Raw genomic sequence first — 16,519 nt, 5'->3', positions numbered from 1 at the left:
ACACACTTTTACAAAACAAGATTATACTGTACCTTTTATTATACAATTGCTTTATTAAAATATTTTAAACATTAAATATTTAAAACATTATTTAATTTTCTACTGTATGATTTTTTAATGACTGCACTATAATAATAGTTTACATTTATTTAGAATAACCTCTGTGTTAGTTACCTATGGAAAATAAATCTATGTGCATTGTCTCATTTAAGTTCACAGCAACCATATAAAATAGACACTGTTGCCATCCTTATTTTATGAAAGAGGAAATGGAGCACGGTACAGGTTGGGTAATTGGTCTGAGATTTCATAGCATGGAAGTAGCAGAAACAGGATTTGAATCTAGGGACTGGAACTCTAGAACCCAAGATTTTTCAAGCTGACTGTATAATGCATAGCATATCATTGTTTCTTTATAATTGCACTATTCCAATTTGCTAATGTTGGACATTTAGATTTGCACTTTTTAACTATTTTGAAGAAAATTATAATAAATATTCTTGCAGATAAATGTTTACTCCCATACATGATCATTTCCTTAAGATAAATTTCACTGATTAAAATTGTTACGGTCCAAGGGTTCTTTGTACAATTCATGGCATCAAATTTTTATGCAAGCTTAAACTAAAAACTGGAAGCGATAGAATACTAAATTCAAATCCTTTTGATTTCTAGCAAATCATATCACCACTGTGTATCTTGTGGGAAACAAGCCTAACAATCCTGTTCTAACCTTAATGTTATGAAATATTTTAGAAGTCTAAAAGATGATTCATATGAATTCAGATTTGACAAAATCTTTAAGATGCAAGTGTCTTGCTTATATAATGACCACTCAGTAATGGCTTGATGACTGCTTAGGCCAAATCTGGAAAGTGCCCTGTGTTTCCTATTTTTGTGATATTTGACTTAAGGAACTGTTTGCTTGAATCTTTGATAATTACAGAGATCATCTAGAAGCTGAATAAATGACATATTGGGAGATTAAAGTCAAAATGGTCTTTATTGACCTATTTACCTTTGGAAAGTACTTTTAGGAACTATAGCTACCATTGCTTTAATAGAATTTCCAAGTGTGTCTGTTTTCAATAGTGGTATGTCTGGAAATGCCTTTATACATGGAAATTATTGATGGCAGATATTAAGCTACAGCGGCATTTTGGAAAAAATTTGAGCTTTTTATATTTTAACATTTTCCAAACCAAAAATTAGAATAAAGGTCTGGCATCTGTATATATACTTGAAATTTTGACTTGCCTAGTATCCTTAGTTATAAATCAGTACGCCACCATTCTTCCTGCACTATTAAAAGGAAAGCTCTTGTGAAATAATTTCCACATTGAGGAAGGGCCAAGCAATGAAGATCCATTGTCATTGTCTTTCTCACTTTTGAAATGATCCAATGTTATTGAATTCCCCCCAGATTACTCACGCACATCCCTTTCCTTCACCACCCACCCAACAAGTGCCCTTGTTTAAAAAAGTTGCTTGCAACACTGGGAATGAGTGTTCCCCAGCAAGCACTGCACTGGGTCGTTGGGGTTGGTGGCTACACACATACTCAATTTCAAATAACTGATCCTCAACTGCTACTGTTGCTATTGTTCTTAATCTCCTGCCTGCCTATATCTATGCACTATAATTGTGGATTGAGTTCAAAATTCTCAAACCTATTTTTTTCTCACAGGTAACACTAGGTTATTACAGACACAATACAACCCAGTAGTATAAAGGACTATGGGGGTCAGATAGATTTGGGTGGGAGTCCCAGCTTCCTCATTTACTGTGGTGATGAACAGTTATTAAACTCACTGGTATTCCTCATCTATGATTTGGACATAATAATCATACATATGTCATAAGGTTGTGAATAAAGATTAAGTAAATAATGCATGTAAAGAGCTTAGTAAGTTGCCTGACTCACAAAATATTGCTAGAACCCTAAAGCAGAGATGGATACATTTTCAGCTGCAGGGTTACGAAGCCATTTCTTGACATCATCAGGACTGGAATTCAGAGTTATCGATTGCACCATTTCCTGCACCCAAACTGCATATCCTCCATCCAGTGCAACCTTCCTGGACCTCACCTTGCTGGCTAGCCACTTAGTGCTTGTTTACTGAGTTTTAGACATCAATTCCTGTGCACCCTCAAAATTTCCTTAATGCCATTTCCCCCATGTTCGAGGAACAAAAGTGCCATTTCCCCTTTAGCTCTTCTGTTCTCTGTATTCATCATTGTTGTCTGACTCCAATTGTGTCTTTATCACTTATCTTCTGAAGCCCTCATCATCTGGGTACACCACTCTTTATAACCTATCTTTGTAAGCATCCCGTTGATAGCTATCATGAAAGAGCCCAAACCTCTCTTCCTTCAATATAGTGTAGGAGTTAAGAAACAAGTTCTGAATCCAGCCTTCTCGTTTTGAAGCCGTCTTTTTCCACAAACCCCAGTTCTGTCACATTTTAACTTTTGGTCTTTGAATACATTTCCTGCCTCAGTTTCCTTATCTATAAAATGGATGTTTAAATTGTACCTACCACATTGAGTTGTTATGAAGATTAAATGCATGAATGCATGTGAAGTGCTTACAATGGTGCCTGGAACATACTAAGCGCTATATAAACATTATCTATAATTTCAGTAACCGTTTATCCATAATTATTATTATTTGTTAAAGATTTCCAAATGTAGCTCAGAGTAATCTCTTCCAAATTCATCTCTTTGTTCCTCTGTATCATCTGATACTTTTCCTTATCTTACTTGAATGATGTATTGAACAAGTACGAGAGAAGTGCTTCAAACTATGCTTAGCACAAAGGAAGCACTCAAAAAAAAAAGAAAAGAAAAGAAAAGAAAAAGCCAGCCCTTTATGTTGACTCTCAAACTCTTCAGTATTTGACCCAATTTGCCCTTGACCTTGACTCTCTTCTGGAAAGTCCCTTTCTTGGATTTTGAGACCCTATTCTTTCCTAGTTCTGATTTTTTTCTAATATGTGATCTTCTCTTTCTACATCTTTTCCCACGCATATCTACTTGTTCATCTCTCCACATGGAGTAAGACCCTTGAGGGCAGGGGGTACACCTTATTTATCTCTCTGTCCCAGTATCTTAAACATGGTAGGCACATAGTAAATCTTGGCTGACTTTAGTATTTGTCTTGATTATTTTAACTCCCTACATAAAGATTTTCTTATTTTTTCAGTTCCAGTCAGGTTTAGCTATACACAAGCCTGAATATACTCTGGCTTTTCATACCACTCACAGTTGTTTTACTTCAAATATCTTAAATTCTAAAATGTCTCTTTCTGATGTTTAGCTTATTATTCTTTTATCCATTTCAATTTCTCTTTTTTACTCTATTCATACTAGAAATGCCTAACATTTATTGAGTGCCTACGATATTCCAGACATTGTATTAGTTGTTTTATCACATTACTTCACTTAGTATTTACAACAATCCTATGAAATAGTTGTTATGATGCTTGTTTTACAGATAAGGAACTTAAGGCTCCTAGAAGTCAAGTGATTGTTCCAAGATCACAGAGCAACTGGCCTTGGCAGTGAGAGGTTATAAATTCATGTCTCTTTGATCTTTTCTCTATGCCATTTTAAAAGTTTAACATATTAAATGTCAATATGAATATTCTAGACAATAATTATCACAACAATTCTGAGGAATAGAATTTTTAATAATATACTTAACTTAAAAAAATGTTTAGTTTCTCATTCCATTGGTATTCTCGTGGCATCTCTTAATACTTCACAAAACAGATAGCCTCCAAGTACCTCAGAGAATGTGGCATTTGACTACCAGACCTCTTGTCAGAGCTGGCTACAATTGTGCTGGAAATTGGGTCTCCAGCTGGGCTGGACTGCAGTTAGGAAACATGATTGTAGATGCTGAACTGCCACTGCTGGGATGTGAACCAGACATGAATGTTAAGCAGTAGTGTCCACAATTTGCAACCCAGGAGCTGCCAAATTGACAGCTAGACTAAACTGTAGCAGCATAGGAAGATGTGGCTAGTTTTTTCATTCAGTCAATACAAAATCTTATATTGTACTTTCATGAATACAATCTTACTGTCCCATAAACTGAGATGCTGTCAATTATGAATCTCAGTTAGAGTCTTAGTGAGCATTTCATGTCTGAGTGCCCTTGCAAGCCTCATAATGACCCTAACTCTAGTTGGTTTGGATTAGCCTTTCAAGTGCACATGCAGTTTATTAAGCATGTAGAAACTCCAACGGCAGTCGTACTTCTCTCCATGAACTAAATAGATTTCTTGAATTTTATCTAGGACTTAGATGAAAGAGATCCATAATGCTGTGCTAGAAATAAGTCTTGACTCTCTGAGGGATTTGAACAGTTAGAGTGAGTATATGAAACGAATAATATTAGTAATGAGCAAAACTTGAAAAGAAAACCTAAAGGTTTGGGGGGATTTTCTGTCTCTTTTTAAAGATCATGTACCAAATGATTGTTTTATCTCATTTTTGCTTTGAGGATTTATTTCTTTCAGGCTTGAGATAGTCGTTTGGTATTTCACTGGAAGGAAAATCTGCTTATCTTCCTCACCATCCTCTCAGATGTTGTGTTGTCATTCATTTCTTTGATGCAGCGGGCATTTTTTAAGTTCCTATTGTATGCCAGGCACTGGAGTTGGAAATTAAAAATTCTTTGATACAGAAACAGTTCCCTGCCCTCAAGAAGCTCATGGTCTAGTGAGGGGATACACATGCATAAATAAAAAGTGTTAACAGCACAACGGTAAAAATGAGCATAATATATTGCAGGAATCCCAGTGAATAGCACATAAGCCAACCTAAATGGGTTCAGGAAAAGCTTTTAAGAAGAGATAACACCTAAGTTAAATTTTGGAAGAAAATAGGAATGAGTCCAGAGAAGGGAGATGTCAAGGTCCCAGACATCTTCTACATTATAGGACTACTGAACAATTAGCCTATTGTATTTCAACTATCAACAATTAAGGAAGATATTGGGATTTTAGAGTGGATATTTTTTATTGCCATATATATAAGTAATTTTTTATTAGGCACATATTTCTTGGATCAGAACATGTTTCCTAGTAAAATGCCACTAAACCCTCATATATTAAGATGTGCATTGTTTAGCCACATGGATGCTTTGTTAAATATGAGTATATCAACCTTCTAAGTAGAATCACTCTTTTAAGTAGCTTTGAAAGTCAGGAAGTGAGAATCTAGGTAAAAGTAAAATCAAGGGACTCTGACTAATGAATACCTTTAGCAAATGCCCTGGGGCCAACAGGGAGGTACATGGAGGTTACCAACATATATTTTTGAGAAAATGATTTTGAGAAAGTGTTACATGGCTATTTGGGGAGGTAGTCATGCTAAAAACAAAACTACCCATATATTTTCCATGGCATCTTTAATCTGCCTTTAACAATCAAAAGATTGGTCACTGGAAAACCTGAGGAACTGTAATATAACATCTCTAAGGGAGAAAAAATTCTGGGCTTAAGCTGGAAATTTGTGCCACTGGTTATTTAGCTGCCTCAGTGTACATTTGTACAGATTTGAAAAGAGGTTTTTCTTGAATTCAGAGGTGTAAATTGGCTCATATAGTTTGAAGGTAGGTATATGTTTAATTTTTCAAATAAGTCAAGAATGTATCTCTGACTACTCAATATCAATACATCTTTTGGAAAATAGAAGTATATGACAAAGTCTCACTAGAGGTAAATATAACCAGCCAAAGTTCTGAATTTTTAAATCATATTTTTATTTCATATTTGTTAAAAACATAAATAAGGTTTTAAATTGTATTGGGAATACATAAAATTATTTTTTCCACTTAAGCATCTTCCAAAATTGTGACTGATAATCAAGTCCTTAAAATGATTTTCAGCCAGAGTTTGAGATGTTCAAGATAAATTACTATGTATTATTTTAAACTGCTGCTAAACTAACGTATTTAGTGAAATCCATGCCAACTCATCCATCTAAATTATCTTCTTATTTATGTTCTCCAAGTTACATAGGAAGTGAAAAAGAAACAGCAATTTATTTTGAATTTGAAATGCCTTAACTGTGCATAAGCATGCAAAATACTGAGGGATTTAAGATTGCAAAGTCAATGAAAGATTTTATCCTATGTGGTTTCAGGGCTACCATTTTGAAGCATTTTTTAATAAAATGCACATATTTTAATAATCTTTAATAAAGAGGAAAGGATTATTGAACCAAAAATCAGTATACCTGGAGATTTTACTTTTGACCCTACCATTTAACCACTCAAAATCTTCAGTGTCTTAAATTCCCAAACCTCTACCATATACCACAATGTCTTACACGTACAGACACAGAAGTTTCCTTATTGTTCTTTGAATATGCTATGTCTTTTCTATCTCAATGTCACAAGACCTTTGCCCCAATTTCTCTTTTCCAGTCAGGCTCTCCTTCTCAGCTACTGTCTTTTACATCACCTTGTTTATTTCCCTCATTACTCACAGTAATCTGTGATTTTTGTTTTGTTTTGTTTTGTTTGGGTTCACTCATAAGTTGTCTATCTCATCTACTGGAAGGAGATAGGACAGGAATATGGTCTTATTCACTGTTATTCATCGAGAGTCTACCACCATGGATCTATTGAGTGTCACTCAAGGTAACATGATTTATTAGCAACTGACAGACCAATACTTGAAACTAAATTTCTTATAGTTATATCCTCTTTCCATCAAACTGCAGTTTTTGAAGCACCTTCTATATAGATTATAGACAGATGGCTATATCAAGTTATATGACTCAGGTCCTTGCCTCCAAGGAATTGTAAATTATTCAAAGAAATAAAATGTGTCCTGTTACTGATCTCTTAAAGTTATAGGATATTATAAGAACTGAGTGTATGGTATCATCCATCATTTCCCATATTTGTTCTATGAAACATTAAATTATTGAATTTATTTACAATAAAAAGAATGCCATGGTCAAACAATCATGGCAAACCTAAATACCCTATCATCTTTTGGATGACTACAATCCATTATAGCATATTAAAAGCTCTGAGAAATTCAATGGAAAATAGCTTTGCTGAATAAGCATTCACAAGCTTATTTGGTGTTAGAAATTTTATCATATAACATCTATCATCCACAAACACTACTACAATAAGGACCCCAATTTGAAAAAATCTGTCTATTTCAATAACGAAAGCTGTCATTGTGATCATTGGTAAAGATTTCACGGAGGATGTAGTCCCTAGGTCTGAGGCTTAGAAAAAGAAAAAGACTTAGTCAATAAAGTAGTCAGGACAATTAGTATCTGGGCAAGGAGAGCAAGATATAAGTGAGGTTGTAACCACTGCTTTCTTATGAAAGAAAGTAAGAGTGTTATTTATTCACACTCTTCTTTAAAACATTAACATACATTTGTTAAGCAAATATGTTTGGATGGCTTAGAATAGATGAATAAGATCTGGTACTTGCTATGAATGGGGCGCAAAAATCTATTGGGATGTATACAAAGAATGGAGTACTCCTCTATCAATTTCTTTGTTTATAGTATAGACCACAACCAAACAAAAATAGTCCTCCTTTTTTGTTATTGTTATTTACCTTTTTTTTAACTCAACATTTTAGAGGTACAATTTACATGTAATAAAATGCAACAACTTTAATATTATACACTTATGTGTACATGCCATGTAACTACTACCACAATAAAGATGTAATTATTTCTTTATTTCTTTATTTTAATTTAATTTTATTATGTTATGTTAATGACCATACATTACATCATTAGTTTTTGATGTAGTGTTCCATGATTCATTGTTTGCATATAACACCCAGTGCTCCATTCAATACCTGCCCTCTTTAATACCCATCACCAGGCTAACACATCCCCCACATCCTCCCTCTAGAACCCTCAGTTTGTTTCTCAGAGCCCATAGTCTCTCATGGTTCATCTCCCCCTCCGGTCTCCCCCACTTCATTTTTCCCTTCCTACTATCTTCTTTTTTTTTTTTTTAACATATAATGTATTATTTGTTTCAGAGGTACAAGTCTGTGATTCATCAGTCTTACACAATTCACAGTGCTCACCATGGCACATACCCTCCCCAATGTCTATCACTCAGTCACCCATCCCCCCCACCTCCCAACACTCCAGCAACCCTCAGTCTGTTTCCTGAGATTAAGAATTTCTCATATCAGTGAGATGATATGATACATGTCTTTCTCTGATTGACTTATTTTGCTTAGCATAATACACTCTAGTTCCACCCACGTCGTTGCAAATGGCAAGATTTCAGGGTTTTTTTGATGGCTGCATAATATTCCATTGTATATATATACCACTTCTTCTTTATCCATTCATCTGTCGATGGACATCTGGGCTCTTTCCATAGTTTGGCTATTATGGACATCGCTGCTATAAACATTGGGGTGAACGTACCCCTTTGGATCACTACATTTGTATCTTTGGGGTAAATACCCAGTAGTGCAATAGCTGGGTCAAATGGTAGCTCTATTTTCAACTTTTTGAGGAACCTCCATACTGATTTCCAGAGTGGCTGCACCAGCTTGCATTCCCACCAACAGTGTAGGAGGGTTCCCCTTTCTCTGCATCCTCGCCAACATCTGTCATTTCCTGACTTGTTAATTTTAGCCATTCTGACTGGTGTGAGGTGGTATTTCATTGTGGTTTTGATCTGGATTTCCCTGATGGCAAGCGATGTTGAGCACTTTTTCATGTGTCTGTTGGCCATTTGGATGTCTTCTTTGGAAAAATGTCTGTTCATGTCTTCTGTCCATTTCTTTATTGGATCATTTGTTCTTTGGGTGTTGAGTTTGATACGTTCTTTATAGATTTTGGATACTAGCCCTTTATCTGATCTGTCATTTGCAAATATCTTCTCCCATTCTGTCAGTTGTCTTTTGGTTTTGTTGACTGTTTCTTTTGCTGTGCAGAAGGTTTTTATCTTGATGAAGTCCCAGTAGTTCATTTTTCCCTTGCTTCCCTTGCCTTTGGCGATGTTTCTAGGAAGAAGTTGCGGCGGCTGAGGTCAAAGAGGTTGCTGCCTGTGTCCTCCTCTAGGATTTTGATGGACTCCTGTCTCACATTTAGGTCTTTCAACCATTTTGAGTCTATTTTTGTGTGTGGTATAAGGAAATGGTCCAGTTTCATTCTTTTGCATGTGGCTGTCCAATTTTCCCAACACAATTTGTTGAAGAGACTGTCTTTTCCATTGGACATTCTTTCCTGCTTTGTCGAAGATTAGTTGACCATAGAGTTGAGGGTCCATTTCTAGGATCTCTATTCTGTTGCATTGATTTATGTGTCTGTTTTTGTGCCAGTACCATACTGTCTTGATGATTACAGCTTTATAATAGAGCTTGAAGTCCGGAATTGTGATGCCACCAGCTTTGCTTTTCTTTGTCAACATTCCTCTGGCTATTCGGGGCCTTTTCGGGTTCCATACAAATTTTAGGATTATTTGCTCCATTTCCTTGAAAAAAGTGGATGGTATTTTGATAGGGATTGCATTAAATGTGTAGATTGCTCTAGGTAGCATTGACATCTTCACCATATTTGTTCTTCCAATCCATGAGCATGGAACGTTTTTCCATTTCATTGTGTCTTCCTCAATTTCTTTCATGAGTATTTTATAGTTTTCTGAGTACAGATTCTTTGCCTCTTTGGTTAGATTTATTCCTAGGTATCTTATGGTTTTGGGTGCAATTGGAAATGGGATCAACTCCTTAATTTCTCTTTCTTCAGTCTTGTTGGTGTATAGGAATGCCACTGATTTCTGTGCATTGATTTTATAGCCTGCCACTTTATTGAATTCCTATATGAGTTCTAGCAGTTTTGGGGTGGAGTCTTTTGGGTTTTCCACATAAAGTATCATATCTACAAAGTGAGAATTTGGCTTCTTCTTTGCCGATTCAGATGCCTTTTATTTCTTTTTGTAGTCTGATTGCTATGGCTAGGACTTCTAGTACTATGTTTAATAGTAGTGGTGATAGTGGACATCCCTGTCGTGTTCCTGACCTTAGAGGGAAAGCTCTCAGTTTTTCCCCGTGAGAATGATATTCACTGTGGGTTTTTCATATATGGCTTTTATGATATTGAGGTATGTACACTTTATCCCTACACTCTGAAGAGTTTTAATCAAGAAAGGATGCTGTACTTTGTCAAATGCTTTTTCTGTATCTATTGAGAGGATCGTATGGTTCTTGTTCTTTCTTTTATTAATGTATTGTATCACATTGATTGATTTGCGGATGTTGAACCAACCTTGCAGCCCAGGGATAAATCCCACTTGGTCGTTGTGAATAAACCTTTTAATGTACTGTTGGATCCTTTTGGCTAGTATTTTGGTGAGAATTTTTGCATCCATGTTCATCAGGGATATTGGTCTGTAATTCTTTTTGATGGGGTCTTTGTCTGATTTTGGGATCAAGGTGATGCTGGCCTCATAAAATGAGTTTGGAAGTTTTCCTTCCATTTCTATTTTTTGGAACAGTTTCAGAAGAATAGGTATTAATTCTTCTTTAAATGTTTGGTAGAATTCCCCTGGGAAGCCATCTGGCCCTGGGCTTTTGTTTCTTAGGAGATTTTTGATGACTGCTTCAATTTCTTTAGTGGTTATAGTTCTGGTCAGGTTTTCTACTTCTTCCTGGTTCAGTTTTGGTAGTTGATACATCTCTAGGAATGCATCCATTTCTTCCAGATTATCTAATTTGCTGGCATAGAGTTGCTCATAATATGTTCTTATAATTGTTTGTATTTCTTTGGTGTTGGTTGTGATCTCTCCTCTTTCATTCATGATTTTGTTGATTTGGGTCATTTCTCTTTTCTTTTTGATAAGTCTGGCCAAGGGTTTATCAATCTTGTTTATTCTTTCAAAGAACCAGCTCCTAGTTTCATTGATCTGTTCTACTGTTCTTTTGGTTTCTATTTCATTGATTTCTGCTCTGATCTTTATTATTTCTCTTCTCTTGCTGGGTTTAGGCTATATTTGCTATTCTTTCTCCAGCTCCTTTAGGTGTATATTTAGATTGTATATTTGAGACCTTTCTTGTTTCTCGAGAAAGGCTTATATTGCTATATAGTTTCCTCCTAGGACTGCCTTTGCTGCATCCCAAAGATTTTGAACAGTTGTGTTTTCATTTTCATTTGTTTCCATGAATTTTTAAAATTCTTCTTTAATTTCCTGGTTGACCCATTCATTCTTTAGTAGGATGCTCTTTAGCCTCCATGTACTTGAGTTCTTTCTGACTTTCCTCTTGTGATTGAGTTCTACTTTCAAAGCATTGTGGTCTGAAAATAATCAGGGAATTGATCCCAATCTTTTGGTACCAGTTGAGACCCAATTTGTGACCTAGGATGTGATCTATTCTGGAGAATGTTCCATGCACACTAGAGAAGAATGTGTATTCTGTTGCATTGGGTTGGAATGTTCTGAATATATCTGTGAAGTCCATTTGGTTCAGTGTGTCATTTAAAGTCTTTATTTCCTTGTTGATCTTTTGCTTAGATGATCTGTCCATTTCAGTGAGGGGGGTGTTAAAGTCCCCCACTATTACTGTATTGTTGTTGATGTGTTTCTTTGCTTTTGTTATTAATTGGTTTATATCATTGGCTGCTCTCATGTTAGGGACATAGATATTTACAATTGTTAGATCATCTTGTTGGATAGACCCTTTAAGTAGGATATAGTGTCCTTCCTCATCTCTTATTATAGTCTTTGTTTGAAAATCTAATTGGTCTGATATAAGGATTGCCACCCCACCTTTCTTTGATATCCATTAGCATGGTAAATGGTTTTTCACCCCCTCACTTTCAATCTGGGGGTGTCTTTGGTTCTAAAATGAGTCTCTTGCAGACAGCATATTGATGGGCCTTGTTTTTTTATCCACTCTGATAGCCTGTGTCTTTTGATTGGGGCATTTAGCCCATTTACATTCAGGGTAACTATTGAAAGATAGGAGTTCAGTGCCATTGTATTGCCTGTAAAGTGACTGTTACTGTATATTGTTTGTGTTCCTTTCTGGTCTATGTTGCTTTTAGGCTCTCTCTTTGCTTAGAGGACCCCTTTCAATATTTGTTGTAGGGCTGGTTTCGTGTTTGCAAATTCCTTTAGTTTTTGTTTGTCCTGGAAGCTTTTTATCTCTCCTTCAATTTTCAATGACAGCCTAGCTAGATATAGTATTCTTGGCTGCATATTTTTCTCATTTAGTGCTCTGAATATGTCCTGCCAGTCCTTTCTGGCCTGCCAGGTCTCTGTGGATAAGTCTGTTGCCAATCTAATGTTTCTACCATTGTAGGTTACAGATCTCTTCTCCCAAGCTGCTTTCAGGATTTTCTCTTTGTCTCTGAGACTCGTAAGTTTTACTATTAGATGTCGGGGTGTTGACCTATTTTTATTGATTTTGAGAGGGGTTCTCTGTGCTTCCTGGATTTTGATGCCTGTTTCCTTCCCCAAATTAGGGAAGTTCTCTGCTATAATTTGCTCCAATATACCTTCTGCCCCTCTCTCTCTTTCTTCTTCTTCTGGGATCCCAATTATTCTAATATTGTTTTGTCTTATGGTATCACTTATCTCTCGAATTCTGCCCTCATGATCCAGTAGTTGTTTATCTCTCTTTTTCTCAGCTTCTTTATTCTCCATCATTTGGTCTTCTATATCATTAATTCTCTCTTCTGCGTCATTTATCCTAGCAGTTAGAGCTTCCATTTTTGATGGCACTTCATTAATAGCCTTTTTTTATTTTGACTTGGTTAGATTTTAGTTCTTTTATTTCTGCAGGAAGGGTTTCTTTAGTATCTTCCATGGTTTTTTCAAGCCCAGCTAGTATCTTTATAATCATCATTCTGAACTCTAGTTCTGACATCTTACTAATGTCCGTATTGATTAGGTCCCTTGCAGTCGGGACTGCCTCTTGTTCTTTTTTTTGTTTTGTCCAGAGGAGAACAGATGAATGAGAGAACAAAATGCTAACAGGGTAACAATGACCCCAGAAAAATATACACTAAACAAATCAGAAGAGACCTGAAACTGGGGGAAAAGAAAGGGAAGGAAAGAAAAAAGAAAAAAAAAGAAAGAAAGAAATAGAAAAAAAAAAAAGAATATGATCAAATATGATCAGGGTGGTGCATAGATCAGTACCACACACTAGATTTGGGGCGTATTTTGGTCTGTTAGAAGAAAGTGCCTCCCAAAATTTTAAGGAAAGAAAAACTTATATATGTACAAAAATAAGGGTAAATATGATGAAGGGATGGAATATGACTGTAAAGATGAAAATTATAAAAGAGTTTATAAAAGGAATTGATAAGTAGTTGGTGAAAAAAGAAAGAAGAGAAATTTAAAAAAAAAAAATGGAGAGAATGTGATCAGGCAGGAGACTAGAACAAAACCATACACTAGAGATTTAGGGTATATTTTGTTCTGTTAGAAGAAACTGTATCCCAAAATTTTAAAGAGAGAACAACTTATATATATACCAAAAATAAGGTTAACTACTATGAAGGGTTAGAATATGACTCTAAAAATGAAAAATAAAAAAGATGATTGGTAGTAAAGAGGGCACGTATTGAATGGAGCACTGTTTGTTATATGCAAACAATGAATCATGGAACACTACAACAAAAACTAATGATGTAATGTATGGTGATTAACATAACATAATAAAATTTAAAAAAAGATTTTAAAAAACGGAATTGATAAGATGTTGGTTGAAAAAGGGAAAAAGAAAAAAATTTAAAAAAAATAGAAAAAGAAAAAAGAAAATTAAAAAAAAATTAACTTTGAAAGACTAAAGCATCATGGGAAAAAAGCCATGAATTCTATGTGCTATATTCCCCTAGTGCTGGCATTCTGCCATTCTCATTGATTGGTAAACTTGGTCTTGGCTGGCTGATCTTACTGATCTCCTGGGGGAGGTGCCTGTTGCCGTGGTTCTCAAATGTCTTTGCCAGAGGCGGAATTGCACCACCCTTGCTGGGGGCGGGCTAAGTAATCTGCTCAGGTTTGCTCTCGGTAGCTTTTGTTTCCTGCAAGCTTTCCCTACAGCTTTGGAGGACGAGAGTGAAAATGGCAGCTTCCCAATGTCTGCCCCGAAGGATCCGAGAAACTTGGGGCCCCACTCCTTAGTGAGCCCCCAGAGAAAAGCAGTCAATCACTCCTGTCTCCCTGGTCTCTGCCCACACTCCGTACTCACACGGCCTGTGACCGAGCATTTCTATCTCTGACACCTGACCCCATGTGGAGTCTCCAAACGCAGCAGATCCCTGCAGTGCACTCCCGCGCCGCTCCTCCCAGGGTTGGAAGGGAAGTCTCCCCGGATCTGCCACTTGTTGGGTCCCTGCTGGAGGAGCAGTAGCCCAACTCTGCCTCAGATCATGGTTTATGGCAACCCCGAGCTGAGAGCCCGCTCCTCGTCTCCGTCTCTGTAGCCAGCTTCCCCACTCTGATACCTGGGAGCTCTGCCGCACTCAGACACCCCTGGTCTTTCTGTGACCCCGAGCGTCCCGAGACCACACTGTCCCGCAAGGGTTCCAACCCCCCGCTCAGCCACTGGAGCAATGTCCCTCAGCAGAGCAGACTTCTAAAATTTCCAATTTTGTGCTCTGCTGCTCTATCACTTGCTGGTATCGGCTGATGGAGGCTCCCTCCCCTGCCGTCTATCTTCCCGAATATCGCCTGGGATTCACTTCTCCGCACATCCTACCTTCCAGAAAGTGGTCGCTTTTCTGTTCAGAGAGTTGCTGCTATTCTTTCCTTTGATCTCCTGTTGAATTCGTAGGTGTTCAGAATGGTTTGATCCCTATCTAGCTGAATTCCTGGGACCAGATGGAATTTAGGTCTCCTACTCCTCCACCATCTCACTCCCGGAAGGAAGATGTAATTATTTCTATTGCCCCAAGAGTTTCCTTTATTTCTTTTCCCAGTTACTCTACTCTTACAATTACTCTGTCTTCAGTCTTAGCAACCAATGATCTGCTTTCCTTCAGCATACTTTAGATTTGTGTTCTCTAGAGTGTTGTATAGAATGAATAATTCATTATGTTATTATTTTGTCTGTATTTTTTTTAAAGCTTAGCCTAATGGTTTTGAATTCATCTATGTTTTTGTGTATTTTAGCAGCACATTCATTTTTATTACTGCAGAGTAGTTTATTACAAAGTAAATACCTAAGAGTAGAATTGTTGTGCCATAAAGTAAGTGCATATTTAACCTTATAAAATACTGACAAATTGTCTTCCAGAGTTATGCAACTTTATATTTCCACACATGAAGGTTCTAGGTGTTCTGCTGTCTTGTTAAAACTCGGAATTGTTAGTCAAAAGATTATGTGGGATTTCTGAATCTATCTTAAATTAGGGTTATTTTTCTATAGTTTTATTTTTTTGTAGTATTTGTCTAGTACAGAGTAGTTCTGGCTTAGTAAAGTGAGTTGGGAAACATTCCTTCCTGTCTATTCTTCAAGAGTTTGTGTAGAATTACTATAATTTCTTATTTAAACGTTTAAGACAATTCACCAGTGAAGCCATCTTGGCCTAGAATTTTCTTTGAGGAAAATTTTTTATTTATTAATATAATTTTCAATATTGCTATAAGACTATTTAAGCCTTCCATTGCTTCTTGAGTCAGTTTTGACATATTGCAATGTGCCATTCAAGGCGTTTGCTCCTTTCATATAAACTGTCAAATATATTTGCAAAAATTAATCATATCCCCTTATTAATTATGTCATATCTTTATTCTTGCTTAATATAGAAGTTTGTCAATTTCATTGACGTTTTAGAAACCAAATTTTCATTTTATTGATTGCCTCTATTGTTTATTCTTTATTTCACTGGTTCCACTCTATTATTTTTACTCAAATTATTTTAGGTTAACTTGCTCTTCCTTTTTTAGTTTCCAAACTTTTAGACCTACTTCTTTTCCCATATGAGTACTTAAAGCTATACATTCCTCTAAGCACTGTTTTAGTTTTCCCCTACACATGTTGATAATGTTTATATTCACTTAAAAGTATTTTGTAATTCCTTTGAGTCATGGATAATAAAATTGTATTATTAAATTTCTATACATTTGTGTAAATTCCAGATGTTATTTTGTATTCTAATTTAATTCCATTTTGATTAGAAAATATACTCTATATATCTGCAATCATTTTATATCTATTGAGACTTGGTTTTGGCTCAGAACATTTTATCTTGTTAAATGTTCTCTGTATACTCAAAAAATGTATATTCTGCAATGATTGACTGAAGTTGTTGTAAATGTCAATTTAAGTTATTTGACAGTTGTTAAGTCATGCCTATAGGCCTATTACTATTCTGTCACCTATCTTATCTATTATTGGTAAAAAATATTGAAATTTCCAACTATATGTATGGGTGTATCTACTTCTTTCAGTTACATCAATTTATGCTTCATGTATTTTGAAGCTCTGTTATTAGGTACATACACATTTAAAATGGTTTTGTGTTTTCTTGAAAAATTGATTACCTGATT

The 16,519-nt window shown here is 35.9% G+C and overlaps 1 protein-coding gene across 2 annotated transcripts in view; it reads left to right on the top strand.

The window, feature by feature from the left end:
- Positions 1-16,519, top strand: part of LOC118548702 (uncharacterized) — a 627,159-nt gene that overhangs the window by 479,044 nt on the left and 131,596 nt on the right. The gene's annotated exons all lie outside the window — the stretch shown is intronic.

Source organism: Halichoerus grypus, chromosome 1 (genome assembly GCF_964656455.1).
Source record: "Halichoerus grypus chromosome 1, mHalGry1.hap1.1, whole genome shotgun sequence".
NCBI lineage: Eukaryota > Metazoa > Chordata > Mammalia > Carnivora > Phocidae > Halichoerus > Halichoerus grypus.
Note: the sequence above shows the minus strand (reverse complement) of the source record. Positions and strands in the feature narration are given on the sequence as shown.